The sequence below is a fragment of the Heteronotia binoei genome, chromosome 12 (assembly GCF_032191835.1).
Source record: "Heteronotia binoei isolate CCM8104 ecotype False Entrance Well chromosome 12, APGP_CSIRO_Hbin_v1, whole genome shotgun sequence".
Classification (NCBI taxonomy): Eukaryota; Metazoa; Chordata; class Lepidosauria; order Squamata; family Gekkonidae; genus Heteronotia; species Heteronotia binoei.
The window spans coordinates 55069554-55091521 of record NC_083234.1 but is presented as its reverse complement, the minus strand read 5'-3'; the positions used below and the strand labels follow the sequence as shown (position 1 = coordinate 55091521).

General features: G+C 44.4%; 2 long non-coding RNA genes across 2 annotated transcripts; one reads left to right on the top strand and one right to left on the bottom strand.

Moving 5' to 3' along the window:
* Positions 1–1116: 1116 nt before the first annotated feature.
* LOC132580699 (uncharacterized) lies at positions 1117–5847 on the bottom strand. The gene is made up of 3 exons (XR_009556074.1): positions 5648–5847; positions 1914–1942; positions 1117–1282 (listed from the first exon to the last, which is right to left on the bottom strand). It is a non-coding gene; the product is annotated as an uncharacterized LOC132580699 (long non-coding RNA).
* Positions 5848–15666: 9819 nt separating this feature from the next.
* Positions 15667–21127, top strand: LOC132580269 (uncharacterized). The gene is made up of 3 exons (XR_009556040.1): positions 15667–15768; positions 16272–16303; positions 21004–21127. It is a non-coding gene; the product is annotated as an uncharacterized LOC132580269 (long non-coding RNA).
* The last annotated feature ends 841 nt before the right edge of the window (positions 21128–21968 follow it).

Here is a 21968-nt window from a genome sequence, read left to right as displayed (position 1 = left end):
TCAAATTAAAGCCATGTACACAAAGATTGCTGCACATAAAGTGCTTCCTTGGAATCTAATTATGGATTTATCAAGAAAAGGTCAGAAATGGGCAGCAGACAGATTTCCACCAATGTGGTTTGGCCACCACTACAGACCATCCCATACATTGTGCAGCAGGCAAACAGTGCTGCCTGTGTTGGAAAGTGGCTCTTAACCTCCATCTTAAGACTCTACCATGTGCAGACTGGGAGTCTCTCCATCATGACTAGAGACATCTATTTTGTTCCCCTGTTTCTTGTTTGTTCTGTTTAATTTTATAAGGAACATCCAGCTTTGTGAAAGGCTTTGGAGAACTTAAACGTTGCACATTTTTTCTTATCTTTTGCTCTTTTGATAGGGTTGCCAAGTCCAATTCAAGAAATATCTGGGGACTTTGGGGGTAGAGCCAGGAGACTTTGGGGGTGGAGCCAGGAGACATTGGGGCGGAACCAGGAACAAGAGTGTGACAAGCATAATTGAACTCCAAGAGAGTTCTGGCCATCACATTTAAAGGGACAGCACACCTTTTTAAATGTCTTCCTTCCATAGGAAATAATGAAGGATAAGGGCACCTTCTTTTGGGGCTCATAGAATTGGACCCCCTGGTCCAATCGTTTTGAAATTTGGGGGATACTTTGGGGAGAGGCACTAGATACTATATTGAAAATTTGGTGCCTCTACCTCAAAAAACAGCTCCCCCAGAGCCCCCGAAACCTCCAGATCAATTCCCCATTATACCCTATGAGAAGACGTTCCCTCTCCCCCCCCTCCCCCCCGCCCCCCCCTCTTTCTGGGAAATCTGATGCAGGAGACAGAACTCACTCACCTCCGGAGGTGCAAAGGCACATGGTCCTTTGGGGGCGTGGCTGGGCTCCCCTCCCTTCACCGGCCAGCTGACTGGGCGCGGGAAGCAGCCTGAGAAAACGGAAGAGCTCTGGCTGCTGCGATCGGGGCTGGGTGGGAAGGGCTGCCATTCTCCCCCTCCCCCCCCGCTTTCCCTTTTATGGCCAGCGGGAGGAGGAGGCTCCAAATCGGGGGTCTCCAGGCCTAGCGGGGGATTTGGGACCCCTATCTTTTGATGTTGTTTTTGGAATATTTCTGCAACTACGTATATTTCTTGGAATGGTTAAATTTGCAGATGTTGGTAAGTGCAGCACTTTAGAATCTCAAATTCGAACTCAGAATGAGTGTTCTTCTGATCCCACCCCTGGAAAGGGGAAGGCTTCTCCTCTGTGCCCAGCCAGGAAGGGTCCAGAACACACTGCAAAGGGAACAGCAGCCCTGGCTTTGAGTCTTTTGCAATTGAGGTGGTGAAATTAGCCCCCAGGGTCTGCCAGAAACATAGTCCAGATTGCACGGCCTCAGTGCCAACTTCACTTTCCAGCCTAGGAACTCCTGTCTCCTGGGAGAGTGCCACCCCCAGCTTGCCCTTGCAGTAGCTTGCTTTTGCCAGCTGAGCAAAGTGGGGTCTCTTGTCACTGACACAGGAAGAACTATTGAATTTCTTCATTGCTGCAATCCTAAACACATCTACCTGAGCTGAGAGAAAGCAGGAGGCATTACTTCTGAATAGACCTGAATAAGATTGTACTGGAAGCCACGTCAGGAACCGCACAGTAGGCTTAGAATATACCGTAGCAGTTTTCCCCCAGTGCAATTTTTCATTCCCAGTTCCTTGATGAGAACTGTTTTTCAAAATGGGCCTGAATGTTACATTTCAAACTTACAAAAGGTCCCCAGATTTCTACATTGCCATTTTCCCCACTGCATGTGGTAGAAAGCATATGATCTCCTCTTTTCTTTTCAAGTCTGATGGCTGCCTGTTGTCACTGGTTTTTATGACCTCAGATCCCCTCCCACCAACACACAGCCTTTCAATTCTGGGAACTTACCTATACTTAGTAACATTATGGGCATGACTCTGTGAAAGGAAAGAGATCTGGTCACCATAGCAAGAGATGTAGGATTAGACCCAGCAAATAGAAGCCCATAATTGTCTGCTGATCTACAATATGTTCCTATCATCCCACTGCAGAAAGCTTCATCTGCAGATGTCAGCAAAGAAATCACCACAGGAGTAAGCTAAGCTGTTTTTTTTTCCAATCAATTGGTAACTCACAACCAGATACCCTTCCAAGTGTGCGTAAAGAAACAAGAGAAAATGGCTTTGGGGAGATATTAAGAACCACCCATCACAGGACTTGGATAACAGGTGAAATGGTTGGGATGCAGGACAGGAAATGAGTCCTAGGGGAGGAACCGTGGCTCAGTGGTAGAGCATCTGCTTGGGAAGCAGAAGGTCCCAGGTTCAATTCCTGGCATCTCCAAAAAAAGGGTCCAGGCAAATAGGTGTGAAAAACCTCAGCTTGAAACCCTGGAGAGCCGCTGCCAGTCTGAGAAGACAATACTGACTTTGATGGACCAGGGGTCTGATTCAGTATAAGGCAGCTTCATATGTTCATATGTTCAGTCTCTGTCTTTTTCCAGACAATCTTGTCCAAAATTTGGACTCAGAGGATGTGTTCCTCATTTCAGGGTCTGCAAGGACAGAGATGTGTTAAACTCAGGGTCAACTTGTACCTGACATGCCACAAACCAAGACTCCAGCTCCGATGATTTCCGCCAATGCCAGCCTACTGTGAACCTGCCTGCCAACAGAGGAGGTCCTGTAGCACAGCCTGTTTCTTACTGCACTGGAAGAAGGGACATGTGGCTCTAGGGTAGCTTTCTATGGGTGTTTTCGCACTCACGTTTTACTGGCGCCACGACCCTCCTGACGCCGGCGAATCTGCATGGATTTCGCAACAGAAGCGCCGGCGCTCCCAGAAGCGCCGGCGCTTTCCGTCGCTAAGCCAGCGCAAACGTTTTCCTGCATCTTTGCGATTTCCGTTTGCGCTGGCTTAGCGACGGAAGTAGCCGGCGCTTCTGGGAGCGCCGGAGCTTCTGGTGCGAAATCAATGCAGATTCGCCGGCGTCAGGAGGGTACTCGCGCCAGTAAAAGGTAAGTGCGAAAACGGCCTATGCTTCATTTCAGTATTGTATCTTGATATTCCTGGTCTTCATCCTTGGCTATCTTTTTTCTTCTTGTTGTTTTTATGAAAGATATGTATTTAAACTTGAATACTAACACACATACAAATTCAAATACCAGTAACAATGACCATAAAAGAAAAATGACTTATATACAAGTAGGAAAACTCTGAGTACATAAATGTGTATTTATGTAGGCATGTAAATATGTATGTAGAAAAAGCAGAAAAGAAAAGAAAAAGGAGGGGGAGAGAAAGGTGAGGGGAGGAAGAGAAAACTATATGAAATCTTATGACACATTTCACTAATCGGGTTCTGCATTAAGAGGTTGGTATAAGTAATCAGAAAAAGATCATTTTTGGATATGAAGGATTAGTAGGAAGAATGTTATTGTCCATTAAGTAGTGCACCATGAGTTGCCACATTTCTTGAAATGATTTCTGATATAGTTCTAAGTTAGGAATAGGAGAACAACTAGAAATCTTACTATATAAATAAAATTCCCAACGTTTGTATTGTCAGTTGATTATTGTTGGAGAAGAGGGGTCACACCATTTTTGGGTGATGAGAATGTGTGTGATTGCTAGGAGGTAAGAAATTAATTTAGTTTTAGTTTTGTCCCCAGAAGGGTGGGCCCAATTAAAGAGTAATGCAATCTCTTGGTGAACAGGAATTTTACATTGAGTAATTACATAGATTTGATGCAATATCTGAGTCCAAAAAGATTGAATTTGTGGACAATGCTACCAACAGTGCATGAAATTGGCTACTGAACCACATTTTTCCCAGAAGGTTGGTGTACTTACTACTTACCCGCTTACTAAACTCTGCAATCATATACTGCACAATGGGAAAATGCCTCTTACATGAAGTGAGGCACACCTTATTACCATTTCAAAAGATAATAAAGATATAGAAGATCCTGCCTCATATCACCTATTGCTCTTTTAAATTGTGATGAATTTCTTTTGCTAAAATCCTTGCAAACCATCAATAAAATATCATTTCACATTATATTGAACTGGATCAAACTGGTTTCATTCCCAATAGAACTATGATGGACAACATTAGGCGAACATTAAATATTATCACTCACTGCAGGCAAAACCAAAAATAATCTATAATAGTTTCAATTGATTTAGAGAAAGCTTTTGACAGTGTCGAACTACCCTTCTTACTAAATCTGTTATCTCATATGAAATTTGGTCCAAATTTTTAAAGAGCAATCCGTACTTTATACCACCCCTTCTGCCAAAATTTATGTTAATAATTTCCTTACTAATTCTATCCCTTTAGGTACAGGCACCAGACAGTGATGCCCTTACTCTTTGCTTTAGTGATAGAACCCCTTGCTTTTCTTCTCCAGAATGAACCTCACGTTTCTGGAATAAAGATAGGTAATCACCCATACTGTCAGTCTATATGCAAATGACTTAATTATATTTTTATCAGATCCTGAAATCTCTTTAGCTAAACTTCATGGCATTTTTTAATTATTTCAAAATATCTCTGGACTTAAAGTCAACCTAAATAAGTCCTTCATAGTGCCAATCTGGACCTCCCTTTCACTTAAAAAATGTATCATACAGAAACATTCTTATAAATGGAAAAATACCCCATGGAGGTGTCTTGGGATAATTATCCCTCCTAATCTAAAAGATGTATTATCCCATAACTTCTCATCTTTGCTTCAAGAATGCCAACCGAAAATGAAACTTTGGACTTCCCAAGGGTTTTTCTGGGCTGACAGGCTAAACATGATTAAAAGTTTTCTATTTCCAACATTTCTATTTTTATTTTGGGCCCTTCTGATTGATATCAATAATAAATCACTCAATTTCTGGCAGAGGTCTTTTAATCGGTATTTTTGGCCTTATCCTTGGCTATCTCAGGGCCAAACTAAATTATATGTTTTAGTTGCTGGTCAGGTGCGGATGGACCACCTTGCTTTCCCCCACTGCAACACAACAGCTGCAGGGAATATCGTTTTTTAAATTGGCAGGAACTCAATTCAGCTCAGAAGTGCAATGTGGGGGGGAGGGGAGGAGGGGTTTGTGCCTCTCCCCCCTTACTTTAGTGAATCAAAATGCTCTGGCATGGAGTTGTTTCCATAAAACTGGAACTGTACGCTGGCTATTTCTTTCACACGCAGCTCCAAAGTCATGTAACTAGCATGGGGGGAGGGTTAAGGCAGGAGCCCATCCTCCTCCCATGTTGCAGTTGAGAGCAGTTTGGGGCTCTCTTGTGTTTTTTAAAATAACATTCCTCACAACTGCTGGGTAGCTGCTGGAAAGGAAGCTGTGTCCATGGAACCAGTGTGTGAGAGTAGGCCAAGTAGGCAGCCGCCTTGGGCACCACCTGGCCTAGGGGTGCCATGAGGTGCCTTTCTCCTGATGTGCTATGCCTGTTGCCTTCCCAGCTTCGCCATTCTGAGGACACCAGAGGGTGGGTTGAGTACAAGATGGGGGTGAATTAGCCTAGTTAACCAGATTACTTCATATCGTTCTTCATATGGCCAAGAGAATCTATACTCATGTCATGGGTGTGTATTTCCCTCAGACAACTGGGTATAACTTCAACAAGTAATTTGTCTTACCTGCTAGCCTTGCAGCGGTTATTTGGTTCACATTAAATCCCACAGATGCAGCGATGTCCTTGAATTTTGCTTTCATGTCATCTGATGCCTCTCGTGTTCTGCCTTGAGGCCCAAGGAAAGAGTCTTGTTGTAAATAATGATGAGGGTAGAAGGACCGACCAACAGTCTTTGGATTTGAACCCCTTCATCTACTCAAGATCCCTTGTTGAGTCCTCCCTGCTCAGTTGGCTGGCAGTGGAAGTTAGGAGGGATTAAGAACTGGACACTCATAAAGCTCACTCGATAAGCCAGGATACAACCAAACTGCATGAAGATTCAAGTACCAAAGCCCTGCACACTTTTTTTTTTAAAAGAAACACTTCTTCAGTTCAATGCTCACATCTCAGTTCCAAAATCTGCCTCTTATAAATCCTTTTCCTTTCCTTTTTTTAACATGAGGGGCACATTTGGTTGTAAACTAGCTAGTTCTCTAGGGTATACGAACGTTCATGGTTCACTTTAGCATCCCTCCTCATACAAATAATCTGAAGCATCCAAGGGAAATCAAAATAACTGGGAATACACCTGGCCACTCTCTTGATCTATATCTTGATACTCATCTGTGCACTCATTGGATTTTGCCAAATGTTAAAAGCAAAGGGAATCTGCAGCCTGTCCTCAGACAAACCTTCTGTGTAATTCTGAATGAAGTCAAAACAGTTTAAATGATGCTAGCAAAATTCCTAATATGTGTGCATGTGTGCCATTAGACTATATATGGGTGTATCTGTGTATCCTGTTACAATCTCTTTGGGTGAAGAGCACGATTTTTAACAATCAAAACATTTTTAAAAAATGGGTCATAGAATTTTCAAGAATTTTCATCTACATCCAAAACATTTTATTATCTCATCCACTGCCAGCATGCCAAGTTTCATTCAGGACACTTACCTAAGAGAAACATGGAAAAGGTATCTTCATTTATAACATGCATAAAGTGGTAATTATCATAATCTACATCCATCATGTGTATGACTTCAGGGGAATCTGAAAGAGAAAACACCAATTACAAACAGAAATCTCACTTCTCTCTATACAGTTTCCTGAATTTCTCAGAAAGCAGTCCATCCCTAAACAACTCAGTAAACAGAGGGCAGGAAGCAATATAAACAGAATTCAAGATCAAACCATTTTTGTTTTTTCATTGAGAACAATTAAGGAACATTCAAACACTTTTTTCAAAGCATAAACTCCAGAAATAGACCATTCCCCCAGATTAAACAACGATCTCACAGCTATCATCTCTTCTTGAGTGTGCTTCTCGAGTTCAAATGCATAAGATGCTGGGACCCCATATATATTTTTAGCATGTTGAAACATATATATGCTTATCTGCCTCAAGGTTGTGGTTTTTGTTGCTGTTGTCTCCTTTTTGATTCTGTCACCATTGGTAAGCAATTGATGGACTGAGACTGGCACTAAGGGAATTAAATTGGTTTAGTATTGACACCCATATTTTCCATGGTCATCTCTGATCCAAGAGGGTTAAGAAACAGTGCAAAAGTCTGCCAAACCTATTGATCAGAGGGAAAAAAGGAGGCCTATGCACTTCACAAATTGCAATACCTCTTCCAAGCTGACTTCATCTCCCTGAAAAAATATCTTATCTCTCTCCATTTTATAGGTGACACATACTTACCAGTAATAGTGAATACACCACGCTGGTCTGTGTGCACCCCATTAATTTCAGATGTCTTACATTCTCCATCACTGAGGGAAGAAAAGGAAAAATAGGATGTTTCCATTCCACATGGAGATGATTCTGCTGCTGCAACTGCAGAGGCATCCCCCATGGCAATGACTAGCAACATGGAAGTTTTCCCCACACTTTTCTTGCCTCAACCTTCTGTGACTGCACCTCTCCCCCACTGCTGGAGGGTTTTTCCAGGCTTTTAAAAAAATGGGCCACAGAAATATCACTGTGACCAGAAACTGGTTTTTAGAGGATCTTGTTTGCTGCACGAAAGAGGCAAAGTGACTTGCAGCCCTGGAGCAGATAGTGTAAAATCCAATGGAAGCCCCGCGGAGAAGAGGAGAGTAAGAGTGGCGTAAGGCTAGTGGGGAATTGGTCTGTGTGAAGGAATGTTCTCACAAGACCCACCTCCTTAGGACAGTTTCTATCCAAGTGCTGTGGTTAGGCTAAATGCGGGGTTATGAAGGATTATCTGTTTTAGATGTATTTAAATGGTTTAAATGGTTTTAGATGTATTTAAATGGTATGAATATGAATATGTGTGTTTGATGTGTTGGTATGTTTGTGGAAGAGCACCTTATTTCGTTGCTCTCTTTTTGTTGAGAACAATGACAATAAATTTATCTATCTATCTATCTATCTATCTATCTATCTATCTATCTATCTATCTATCTATCTATCTATCTATCTATCTATCTATCTATCTATCTATCTATCTATCTATCTATCTATCCTTGTGTCCCAGGAGCCTGGCAAAGCCTCACAGCTTTCCCAGTTCTGTTTCCTCCTGGCATGCAGTAACTCCTGCCATCAAGAAATCTGGAAGACTCTCCTGCTAGATGGACTTGTGCATTTAACAGTCTGTATCTGCGTTGTGTTTAAAGACTCTGCCTAGTTGCTTCATATCCTGCTTTGCTCCTGCTATCTAGCACAGGGACCATCAATGACAGTTTTCACACAAGATGGGAGAGCTCACTAGCCCTCTCCTCTTTTCCTCTCTTCAGGAAGCAGGGCTGAATATGCACAGTGTTTACAGGAATTATGCTTTGAGCATTCATAACATATTTGTTTAATTACCAAACTTTAAAACATACATGGCCTGTAAAGCAGCAGGGTGAACAAGGATAAAAAGAAATGGCGAAAACACACAGACCTCAAAATCCTATATACATTTTTCCTAATGATGTTCTTGCTAGGAAAAGCTAATAATAACAAGTTTATTTATTCATTTGTTCATTTAGTAGCCACCTTTTGTGGCCACCTTTCTCCCTATGTGCTTCCAGTCACCATCCTGTCTTTAGGCCTCCAGTCACCATCCTGAACACATGGGACCATCCATTGTCTATAGCCAAGCTCTATGCTACAGTTGCATCTGTTTTGATTCTTCAAACAGAGATTCTCACCTGCAGGGTCAACAACAAACATTCTTGGAATTACAATACCCACCTGGTGCAGTTAGGGTTGCCAAGTCCAATTCAAGAAATATCTGGGGACTTTGGGGGTGGAGCCAAGAGACATTGGGGGCAGAGCCAGGAGCAAGTGTGTGATAAGCAGAATTGAACTCCAAGGGAGTTCTGGCCATCACATTTAAAGGGACAGCACACCTTTTAAAATGCCTTCCTTCCATAGAAAATCATGAAAGATAGGGGCACCTTCTTTTGGGGCTCGTAGAATTGGACCCCCTGGTCCAATCCTTTTGAAACTTGGGAGGTATTTTGGGGAGAGGCACTAGATGCTATACTGAAAATTCGGCACCTCTGCCTCAAAAAACAGCCCCCCCCCGAGCCCCTAATACCCGCAGATCAATTCCCCATCATTCCCTATGGGAATTGTTCATGGAGGTGCATAATGGCTGTGGGGGAGAGGCTTCCCCCGCCGGCCAGCTGGCTGGGGGAGGGGGGAAGCCTGTAAAACCGGGGGATCCCCCGCTGGGACCTGGGGATTGGGAAGCCTGGGTGCAATAAGGAATGGGTGCAGTAAGGAATAGAGCCAGAATGGTACCAAGGGATATCCTGCTACAAGACTGGCTCAAACAAAACAACACCACTGGGGGCGGGAGGGTCACATACAGTTCTCAGCTCAAACACCCTTCCATTCCATATGGGACAAACAGTCCCTACTAAGAGGAAAATTTGGAAATAAATCTAACATTAAAAACCACAATACTCAAAAGCCAGTGGGAGAAAGTTTTAATCTTCTAGGTCATTCCATTGCAGGCCTAAGGCTGGCAGTCCTAAAAAACCCCAAACCACAAAATACACACATACACGCACACCAAAGAGCAATTGGAATGCAAGATTGCTGAATTCACAATTTCAGAATAACAGATTCACAGGGTAGGACTGGAGATAGGATTCTTAGGGTGAGAACAGATGGGTGTTTAAAGCTGCCTGGGGGACAGGAGGCAGGCGGACCAAAAAAGCATGTCCACATGTGCACATCTGCCTGCTGTCCCCATCCTGCCCCGGTCCCATCCCAGGCTGGCCGGAGCCAGCTCAAAAAGGTACTACTTTCAAAGTGGTTCCTTTTCACTGCAGCGCCTCTGAGGCGTCTCCCGGCCATCTGGAAAACCAGGAGGTGCCTGGAGAGCGCTGGGGGAGCCGCAAGCGGGATGCAGGAGCATTCCAGACACTCCCCAGCTGCCCAAGGCCCACCCCTTCCTGCAGCGGTGTTTGGAAGCTCCGGGGCGCTCTTGTTCAGACCGGCTTTGTTCGGGGCAGCTGCAAACTGCCCCAAACCGGCTGTCTGTTACCAGCCTTATCTTACTAAAGATGCTAGTTTTCTGCCCCCAATAGGGTTTCCAAGTCTGACTCAGAAGATATTTTTGGTACATTGGGAGTGCAGCCAGGAGACTTTGGGGGTGGAGCCAGGAGCAAGGTTTTGACAAGCACAATTGAACTCCAAAGGGAGTTCTGGCCATCACATTTAAAGGGACCACTCTCCTTTTAAATGCACACCCTCCTTTGGAAATAATGAAAGATGGGGGGACCTTCTTTTGAGGTTCATAGAATTGGACCTCCTGGTCCAGTCTTTTTGAAACTTGGTCTTTTTTTTTTAAAGGAGAGGTGCCAGATGCTATGTGGAAAGTTTGGAGCCTGTGCCTCAAAAACGAGCCCTCCCAGAGCCCCAGATACCCATGGATCAATTCTCCCTTATACCCTACTGGGACCATTCTCCATAGGGTATAATGGAATGCCTAGCAGACATTCAACTCCTTCCTTCACTTTCTGATAACCCTGAAGTGGGGTAGGGCCTCCAAACCAGGGGATCCCCTACCCCCAAGTGGGGATTGTCAACCCTACTCCCCAAGCACTTTCCCTCTGCACTAGTCAAGCTGATCCCAATATGCATGTATCTCTGAAGCCTTTACAAGCATTCTTTTCCACATTCCTCCCACCTTCTGAATGAGATAAAAAAAACCTCATAGATCTCCATTCCTGCTGGAGCTTGATGAAGGGAGCTTTGACTCTGCAAAACTTAAACTCTGAATCTCTTCCTGGTCTCTCCAGTGCTTCTGGATTTAAATCTCACCTTTCTATTGCAGACCAACACAGCTACTCTCTGAAACTTTCTCCCATGTGGAACTCAGGGTGGCTTATAATGTAAATGCAATGAGTATTAAAAAACCAAGCTAAAAACAATATAAATAAAAGAACAATTAGAAAAACACATAAAAGGTCACACTTTGTAAACTCCAGTTAGTCCTGCCAATAGATTAAGAAATCAGTCATATATGGTTCTAAATACAACTGACTTCAGTTGCTTCTTGAAGACTGAAAGTGATGGGCCCAGGGGCACCTCCTTGGTGAGGTTTTCCTAGAATTGCTGCTGCCCAGGCCTGGGTGGGGTTTCCCTCCACTTTTGAAGGCTTCAGCCCATTGCCCTCTTCTGGATGATGTCATAGTGTTGATACCTAGTCCAATACAAAATGTGTAGCACCATAGACAAGAATAATAATTCTTATCTTCAGAAAGATCACAGCAAAACAGGGAAAAACACAGAAAACAGTGAATAGAGGATACTACCATACGGCTACCAAATATTTTCAGAACATTCACAAATCAAGCATATTTACTAGAAAAATGTAAAAGGAGAACAGTTTGAGTACCAAATTTAGTTCAGCTCTCCTTCAATCATGCTTACTTCTTAATTTAATTGTGGAATGCAACCCTCTAGGATGGAAAACATGGCTAGTCGGTTTGTCCTTCCAGCACATGTACAGACCTTATGAGCAGATTGCACTTTACAAAGGAAGTTAATGATCACACTAACAAAAGGGAACTTACTGAATGAAGCGTATCTTGAAAACCAGATCTCCTGCATCAGAAGGCTCCAATACCTCATCAATGGTGAGGACATCCTCTGGCTCTACGTTTTTCAGCACATATTGAATGGGATACCATGTCCCAGCAAGCTAGAAAGAAGAGCTCAAGATCAGCTTGTTATTCAAGAAAGCAATCTGATCTATGATACAAGCAGGAGTGCACTTGGAAACTGAAATGATCTTCAGGGGAAATGATCACAATGGCTGCTGGGCATGCTTTCAATTAAGTCCTGATGGTGAGGAGGCAGGATGCCTACAAATCCCTCCTCCCCTATCTATTCTGAGGCTGAGCAAAGCACCTTTCTCAGGAAGCTAGAAGGCACTGCAGCAGGCCAAACTAGCAGCCTAATATCTTCTTCCTAATCTGTCTAGTATCAAGCCATCAAAGACTGGATCCTGGGCCCCATTGAGCTCCAAATTGTGAGCACTCTGGCTTCCTGCCACCCCCTCTGTCCCCAGAGGAGCAAGTTCTGAAAACCCCTATGTCCCGCCCAGCCCGGGCGAGGACTACGCAAGGGGGACCCCCTGCGCCTCCCACGCCTTCCCAAGCCCCCGCGGCGGCCCCCCCTCACCTGGGCTGACGGAGTGCCAACAGCCGCCCGAATGGCGCCTCTCAGCCACCGCGCCCGTCTCCAGGTCCGAGGAGCCCGGCCAGAGGGAGACGTCGAGAAGCAGGAGGGAGAAGCTGAGCCCAGCGCTGGGCGAAGAGGAGGAGAGCCGCCTGACCCGTGGTGGCGAGAGACGCCACACCCCAGCACGCTGCAGAAGTCCGAGACGCCCGAGGCACGCCCAGGCAGCCCAGCCCCGGCGCGCCTCTCCCGGGCGTCTGGGGCTTTGAAGGGGGGGAGGAGCCAGAGAGGGGCAGAACCCAGGAGGGGGGAGGACTCAGACGGGGGGATAAAGGGAGGGAAGGAGGAGGTCAGGGAGGAAGCTGGCAAGTGCACAGTGGGGCTGCCTCCTGAGAGAGAGAAAGGAGTCCGTGCACAGCCAGAGGGGAACGGGGGGCCTGAGGTGAAGTAACCTGGCTCCCACCCCTGTTTCTGAGACCTCCGGGGAATGCCCCAGAGTGCCCGGGAGGGGCGACGGCGGTGCCGGGAGACCGGGGGAGGTACCCAGAGCACGACACCCTACAACCTGTGCCTTGGCCCCACTTGTCAAGCCTGCTTGCTCTCTTTCCAGCACTGATCTTAAGAGCTGAGATTCAGTTAACATTCCTGACTTGAGAGTGAAGTATGGCAGAGGGGCTAAGGAAGAGGCAGCCTTCCAGCGCAGGGGACCCACCAAGCATTGAACTTCAGCAGCCATTTCTGGTACTGCATAAGAGACAGAGACACACACACAAAACGGTTATGGGCCCATCTTCCATTGGCTTTATTTATTTATTTAAAACATATCTTAGCCACCTTATGGCAACTCCAGAACATAATTAACAAAATGTTTGCTGTGCTACAACTTAATGATACTGGGCCCCTACCAACCAAAAGTGTCTCCAGAAGTTTCCCATCCACTTGAACATGATTTATTTGGCAACATGTGATGTAGGAGTTGGTAGCAGAATGTATCTGTATTCCTCTTCCTTCCAGTTTTTCATTTATTGATTGAAGAAGAGGAAACTGATGAAGAGGAGGAAGAGGAGGAGATTGGATTCATGGATTGTGTTGAGACTGTCCATGTTCTTCTCCAGTGTCCTCTCTATTGGGTGTTCCACTGGGATCTTTTATATCCCATATTAGCCCAAATTTTAGAGACCTCTGATGATTTTAAGGTTCTTTTTTTGCTTGATAATTCTAATTTGGAAATAACTGAATTAGTAGCAAAGTTTCTTTATAGAACTATGGTTACTCATCCTGATAAGTAGTACTATTTATCAGGTTTTACTATGTTGCTACTTTGTTTTTATCTTGTAATCCTAATTTTATTCTGTATGGATTTTTTACTGTCCTAATCTGTAACCTGACTGACTCTCTCTATTTTATATTTTTATATATACCAATAAAGGTTTTTGTGTGTGGATTTATACCCTGCCCTTTATTACCCAAAGGAGTCTCAGAGTGGCTTACAATCTCCTTTCCCTTCCTCTCCCCACAACAGACACCCTGTGAGGTAGTTGGAGTTTAGAGAGCTCTCCCAGAACTGCTCTTGAGCAGAACAGCTCTGTGAGAACTTGTGACTGACTCAAGTCACATCAGCAGGTGCATATGAAGGAGTGGGGAATCAAATCCAGTTCTTCTAGATTAGAGTCTGTGCACTTAACCACTGCTTCAAACAAACAAAACCGAACAGTTTCTTGTCCTGGGGTGTGTGTGTGTGTTTATTTTAATATATAGAACCCATCACTATGGCCCTAACCTTGATGACACAGGCTAGCTGATTTTGTCATAATGTTCAGGTGGTCTATTATGAACCAGGCACTGTTCTTCACCCATTCCCCTCACCATCAAATTTGCTTCTGTCCTGAATAGTCTAAGCATGCAATCTGAGTATTCAATAAACAGGTATGTTTTTAAAATAAAACTTCCATTGTTTTCTCTGAACTGAACTAAATATTGAGGCAACTGTTTTGCAGGTGTATGTGCAGAATTTAATGTAACCCCTTAATCATGACAAACTCTCATTACTTGTGGACTACATTACTTGTGATCAGGCCTGTCAGAAGGAGAAATCCTGGCTGGTTATCTCCTTTCTTTGTTTCAACTCTAGGAATGCATCTGAATTTGGGAAGCCTGCTGGTTTGGTATGAACAATAGGGACTCACATGGGTTCTTTTAACCCATGGTTCTTTTAACTACGGCAGACTATCTGAATCACAAAATACATGATCCCCAGTAGTAAAACTGACACAACTATTGTCATGTGTTTCTCAGGATTTTGTTTTTAAATGTAGCTTTTTCTTTCTCATGCATCTGGGTCCATTTTTTAATTATGCTAATGACCAGGCCTTGGATTCAGCAGGCACTCACAGGAGCACAGCTCCTGAACCTAAGAGTTCACCCTCCTCCTCCCCACGTTGTCCATTGAATAGTAGGTGCAGCTGATAACAATCCCTGGATGAGCTCCACCACCTATTTTTCTACAAAGCGTCCCCTGCTAATGACTCAGAATGGCTTTCTGATATTTACTCAATGGGAATTAATTGTTAGCAGATAATCCCATGAGTTTTCTTAAATTTTGATAGCCTGGGAGGGAGGGAGGTTTATTTTGGAACAGGCTTAAGCTGGCAGAAACTGCTATGACTGGTACAACTAGGGTAAGATTCTAGGGTAAACAAAAGTCATACCTATACAGCCTCAAAGACAGAACATACTTTGAAAAATAGGAACGGATTTTTAAATGATGAGGTAGCAGTTGACAGAGGACTGAACAAGAGTATTTGGATAAGGACAATGCCTGGTGAAGGGGGAAAGCACGCATCGTGTCATTCCCCTCCCAACCAGTGTGTGCATATGTTTGTGGAGAGGGCCAGCTGTTTCCATGATTAAGGGCTGGAGCCTCATGAGAAATATACTCTGTTTGCTTCCTCAATGTACAACTTCCACACCAGATGAATGTGAATCTATTACAAATCCAGTTAACATCTGAGAGACACCTTGATGAACCTTTGTGCTATGAGCACTCAAGGCAAGATGACCCAGATGAAATGTTTTCTGGCTTTCTCTCCTCCCATTCTGGTAAGGAACTAATGTTGTAGCTGGGTGATATGGGGTACTCTGTGGTCCAAGCTGAACACCGTCCATCATGTTTTAAGTTGGGGGGCACCACCAATAGCCACTGGAATTAGCATTTATACCCACAACTTTCCAAGACTTCTCTCTTTTGGAAGACTCAACTAAAGGGGTGAGTTCATCCACATGCTCATCCAGAGCTCCATGTTTTGGAGATTGTGTGTGTGTGTTGATTCAGCCGGCTGCTTTCTAGAGGTGGAAGGTCAGAAAGAGTCAGAGCTTGCTTGTTTGCTTGTTTCAGCCAAGAACAGTGAAGTGAGTCCAGAGATTAAGCAACAGTTGACAACAATTGGAGAGAGTCAAGGCATGATGAGTGATAACATTGTCTTCTTCTCCAGTGGAGGTAAGAATGAAAAGATGCTACTCTTGTATGCTTAAAACAGTGAACAATTTAGATTTTTGAAATGGCAGAAGAAGCAAACACTTGTATGGACTATATATATATGTTGAGAACTTTGACCACTCTCTGTGTGTGTTAGAAATTAAGCAATGCATGCCTGCATGTTTCTTTCCTTTGCATTTGATGGTAATATAGTCATACACCTAGGGTTGCTAGCCTCCAGGTGGAGCCTGGAGATCTCCTGCTTTTACAACTGATCTCAAGCTGCCAGTGATCAGCTCTCCTGGAGAAAATAGCTTCCAGATTTCCCTCTGTGGTCCCAATTTCTATTGCTGCTGGAGAGAATGGCTGCTTCGAAGGGTGGACTCTATGGCATTCTACTATGCTGAGCCCCCTTCCTTTCCCAAACCCTACCCTCTCCTGGATCCACCCCCAAAATCTCCAGGTATTTTCCAACATGGACCTGGCAACCCTACGATGCACCTCTTTTTATTTTGTTTTCACAGTGGCCTGTCAAGATGAGGCATAGGGGGAGGAGGTGAGTTTAAAGTCATTAATACATTGTCAGAGTAACACATGTGACATTTTTTAGGGCAGTGGGGCTGGTTTTGAAGTGTTTCCCCACAATGATCAGTTTGAATCAGAGGGAAAAAAAAGGTACAGAAGATGATACCAGTTTACCTTCCCCAATTAAATCCCTAGGGTTGCTTTGGATTTTAAAGGTATTCACTTTACGGACAATGATGAATATAATGCAAATTGCAATTCTGAGCTCACATTGCAGGGAAGATACTTGCTAAGTGTGTCATTAAAATCTTGTATCTCTCTTGGCTTGGTATGTTTTCAAAGCCTACTGACCTTGACTAGTAAAATGATCTACTCTTATTCCTGCCTGCACGCCACAGACTGTTTTGGGGAGTTAGTATATTATGTGTCATCCATACATGCAGTTCTGAGAAAATTTTATCCAAATGCAGACTCTGTAATGAAAACAAAAACAGAACAGTGTGTGTGTGAAAGAGTCTCTGATTCCTTTTAAAAAAAGTTTCTAGTCCTTATGACAGCAAAGATGAATCAGGAGAAATTTCTGAAACACTGTACCTCTTGGGCATCCTAAAACCAATAGACAGACTTTTAAAACTTCCTTTGCCAGTCTCCTGCTGGATTTTGCATGGTTTGCCATAACCCACACCAGTTTGTCTGCCATATCTAGCTGCTGAGCAGGAAAGTAGTTATTATTTCAGTGAGTCTGAGAATTTTGTCACCATGACTTTTTGCTTGATGTAATTTTTATCCTTTCCTGTGCCTATCAGAGGCAGAATATGCAATGCAGTTGGTGCCAGGCAATTTTACTCATTTTTGTGCTGCATTTTTTTAATGGCACCAGATAACAATGAAGTAGCCTGTAGTTGGTGAGAATCTAGGGGGTGAACATAAGAACATAAGAGAAGCCATGTTGGATCAGGCCAATGGTCCATCCAGTCCAACACTCTGTATCACACAGTGGCTAAAATATAGCCACTGATGGACCTCTGCTCCATATTACTATCCAATCCCCTCTTGAAGCTGGCTATGCTTGTAGCCACAACCACCTCCTGTGGCAGTGAATTCCACTTGTTAATCACCCTTTGGGTGAAGAAGTACTTCCTTTTATCCGTTTTAACCTGACTGTTCAGCAATTTCATGGAGTGCCCACGAGTTCTTGTATTGTGAGAAAGGGAGAAAAGGACTTCTTTCTCTACTTTCTCCATCCCATGCATAATCTTGTAAACCTCTATAATGTCACCCCATAGTCGACGTTTCTCCAAGCTAAAGAGCCCCAAGCGTTTTAACCTTTCTTCATAGGGAAAGTGTTCCAAACCTTTAATCATTCTAGTTGCACTTTTCTGGACTTTTTCCAATGCTATAATATCCTTTTTGCGGTGCAGTGACCAGAATTGCACACAGTACTCCAAACGAGACCGCACTATTGATTTATCTCTGCCAGTTCATAACCCATCATCTTGTATTTGTAGCTGGGATTCTTGGCCCAATGTGCATTACTTGTCTGCCTGATCACAGTCTTGCATTTGATTTGCCACAGCTTGTGTTCTCTTTTATTAATCTCACTTGGACTAGCTTTCTACCACTTAAAGGAGTCCTTCTTACCTTTTACAGCTTCCATTACTTTGTTTGTTAACCATGCAGGCCTTCTCTTATACCTGTTTGTGCCTTTCCTAACTTATGGTATATATTTTATCTCAGCTTCTAGGATTGTAGTTTTAAATAGCCTCCAAGCTTCCCCAAGGGTTTTGATTGTATTTACCTTTCCTTTCAGTTTCCTCCTCACATGCCTCCTCATCTCAGAGAATTTACCCCTTTTAAAGTTAAACGTGATTGTGCTGGTCTTTTGGGACAACTCCCTATTTATACAAATGGTGACATCAATAACGTTATGGTCACTGCTCCAAAGCGGTGCGATCACCTTTACATCTCTCACCAAGTCTTGGGCATTACTTAGGACCAAATCCAGGATCGCCCCACCCCTGGTAGGTTCTGTGACCATTTGCTCCACAGCACAGTCATTGAAAGCATCTAGAAACTTAATCTCTTTCTCTCGACCTGAACACATATTGACCCAATCAATCTGCAAGTTGTTAAAAGCACCAATTACGACACAGTTTTTACGTTTAGTCACTATCTTTAATCCTTCCATCATATTATAATTGTCCTCTATCTTTTGATTTGGTGGGCGATAACAAACTTCCATAGTTAAATTTCCTTTGGGGCCCTCTATTTCAACCCAAAGCATTTCTAGAAGGGAATCGAATTCTCTGACCTCAGTCTTACTGGACTGTATACCCTCTCTGACATACAGAGCCACCCCACCTCCAACCCTTTCCTCCCTATCCTTCTGATATAACTTATATCCAGGAATCACCGTGTCCCACTGATTCTCCTCATTCCACCAAGTTTCTGAAATTCCCACAATGTCCATGTTTTTTCCCAACACTAAACATTCCAGCTCACCAATTTTATTTTTAACACTTCTAGCATTTGTATACAAACATCCATAATTTCCCAGGCAAGCTAGGTCCGTAACCTTCCTCCTGCCGCCTCGAGACTTTGACAGACAGTCCATACTGTTTGTCACCATCTCAGTGGACAACTCTGATCCATTACCCCGGAAGAAAAGTAACAGCTAACCCTTCATCTCTTTGAGATGAGTCCTCCCAAACCAGAGACATTTCATCTCCTGTCGGCTTTCCCCCAAGATTTAGTTTAAAAACTGCTCTGCCACCTTTTTGATTTTAAGCTCCAACAGCTTGGTTCCATCTGGGGACAAGTGGAGACTGTCTCTTTTGTACAGCTCTCGCTTGTTCCAGAAAGCATCCCAGTGCCTAACAAACTTAAACCCTTCCTCCCTACACCATCTCATCCACACATTGAGACTTTTAATTTGTGCCTGTCTTTCCAGCCCTGCACGTGGAACAGGTAGCATTTCTGAGAAGGCTACCTTGGAGGTCCTGGCCTTAAGTCTCCCGCCTAGCAGCCTAAAATTTTCCTTCATGACGTCATGACTGCATTTCCCGACATCGTTGGTGCCAACATACACCATGACCACTGGCTCCTCCCCAGCACTGTCTATCAGCCTATCTACTACACGCGTAATGTCCGCTATCTTCGCACCAGGCAGGCAAGTCACCATACAGTCAGTACGTGGTTTTGCCACCCAGCTGTCTATTTGCTTAAGGATCGAATCACCAACTACCAAGACCCCCCCTCTCTTCCTGCCCAGGGATGGTTCTTTGGCGCGAAAGGATACCCACTCACCAACTGAAGAAGAGGTCCCTACTGAGGGCACATTCCCCTTATCCTCAACATGGTGCCCGGTTCCCTCTCGACCCTCATGCTCTCTGGCAGCAACGGGGCTGCCACGTTCAGAGTGAGGCTCATCTAATACATCCCTGAGAGTCTTCCCCGAGTGCCTAACTGGCTGTCTCTGCTTCTCCAGGTCAGTCACCTCGGCCTCAAGGATACGTACTCGTTCCCTGAGGACCAGGAGCTCCTTGCATCGAGCACACACCCAAGACTTCTGTTCTGTGGGCAGATAGTCATACATATGACACTCAGTGCAAAACACTGGCAAGCCCCCACCTCCCTGCTGGCATTCTACCTTCATGATATCTTTTTTAAAATATACAGTCCCCTTTTAAATCTGTTTGTTTATGTGGCTCTCTTTCTGGAGGGTCTACTTACCTGATTGGAAACACAAGGAAAATAGGGATCTGGGTTCCTGGTCCTTACACAGCCCCCAGGCCAAGAGCCACAGGCCAAGAGCCCTTTAGCTCTCGCCCTTCGGCTCGCGCCTCTCGCAAGGCGCAGCTTAATAATGCAAAAAGGGTGGGGAACACAGCCACCCCTAATCAATCAGCAACAATCACCTTCAGCCCACTCAAACCAAACAAACAGCAGTTCCCCAGCAACCACAAACTCAGAATTTTCAGCAATCACACTGTCACAGACTCAGAAATTATCAGCAACTTCCCCAGCTGTTTAGAAAGCCAAACCTCACCCTTGTAGCACTTCTTCTCTGCTCTCTCTCAGAGCTCTTTGAAATTGGCTTCTGCATTGTCTTCTGCTTCAGAAAGTACATCTCTCATTAATGGTGCAGCTGCTTGGTATGCAGAATACAAAAATAACCAAAATATTGTGCAAAAACAAACACTCTTGACTAGTATATACAAAATTAAGTAAATTATATTATCATATAATGAACAGCCTACAAAAGTGGGCATGCATTCATACAGTAGAAATTAAAGACAAACAAGAGTCTCAAATACAGTATTACAGGGAGGACCCCACACAGTCTCTTAATTTTTTAAACAGAGTACTAGGACTCAATAATAAAGTTCCACAGGAGTCCCTCCGTTGCTTCTGAAGGAAAAATTTTTGCCTTCACACAAACTCCGGCTTTGATTGTGTTCCACTGCTCCTGCAACTTCCTCATAAGCTAACTGAAACTTCCAGCCAAGTTCTCCCTCAAACGCCCATTTTGGTATCTTAATTAGCGGCTTCTGGTATGCAGAAGGCTCCAGGTCCAATCAATGGCAGCACCTACAGTTAAAGATCTTAGGTGGAATCTGTTCTTTCTGTTAGAGCCTGGAGAACTGAGGAGACAGAGGAACGGAAAGACTAGTGATCTAACTTGGTATGAATCAGATTCATGTGTTCACCCCCATCCTCTTTGTCTTTCAGGCGTCTTCTGCCGATTCCCCAGGAGATTCCAGCAGTGACATGATAAACTCCCTTTCCTGTGCCATGTGGTTTTGACCTTGCCCACTCAGACTTGGGACAGAAGGCCCCTCATGCTATTAATAAAACAGATTAAGAGTCTGCATATTGGATGCCTGGTGTGGTGTGTGCCTTGGAGAAAATGGGAAGGAACTGAAAGATATTCCTGCCTGGGATGAAGGCTCAGGGTTTCTGGGCAAACCCGTTCCATCTCTCTGCTGGTATATTTGTAAACTCCCCATCCACCATATTAAACAAAAGAAAGATTGGGGAGGTATATAGATAAAGAGCCTGGTTCTCCCTCTAGTGAAAAGATTTCCCAAGTAATGCTGGGGGGGGGGGGGGGGGGAGTTTGCCTGCCTGAATCCCTGGACTAGGGTTGCCAAGTCCAATTCAAGAAATATCTGGGGACTTTGGGGGTGGAGCCAGGAGACATTGGGGGTGGAGCCATAAGCAAAGTTGTGACAAGCACAATTGAACTCCAAAGGAAGTTCTGGCCAACACATTTAAAGGAACTGCACATCTTTTAAATGCCTTCTCTACATTAGAAATAATGGATAGGGGCACCTTCTTTTGGGGCTCATAGAACTGGACCCTCTGGTCCAATCTTTTTGAAACTTGGAGAGCATTTTGAGGAGAGTCATCAGATGCTATGCTGCAAATTTGGTGCCTCTACCAGCAGCAGGCACACCAGGCAAGTCAGGCAAAGAGAGGCTCAGTTGCTGGCTGTTCGGCAGGCTGGGAGGGCCGTAAGCAGGGGAAAAACTGGGGGGGAGAGCCAGCCCAGGGCCCCTAAAGGTGTGGGGGCCCATAGGCCATTGCCTACTTGGCCTAATTGTTAATCCAGCCTTGCATGGGTACAGCATGTGGCCTACCCAGCTGAACCTGCCCCCTCCCCAGCCAAGCATTGTGACTTGTCAGGTGATTGC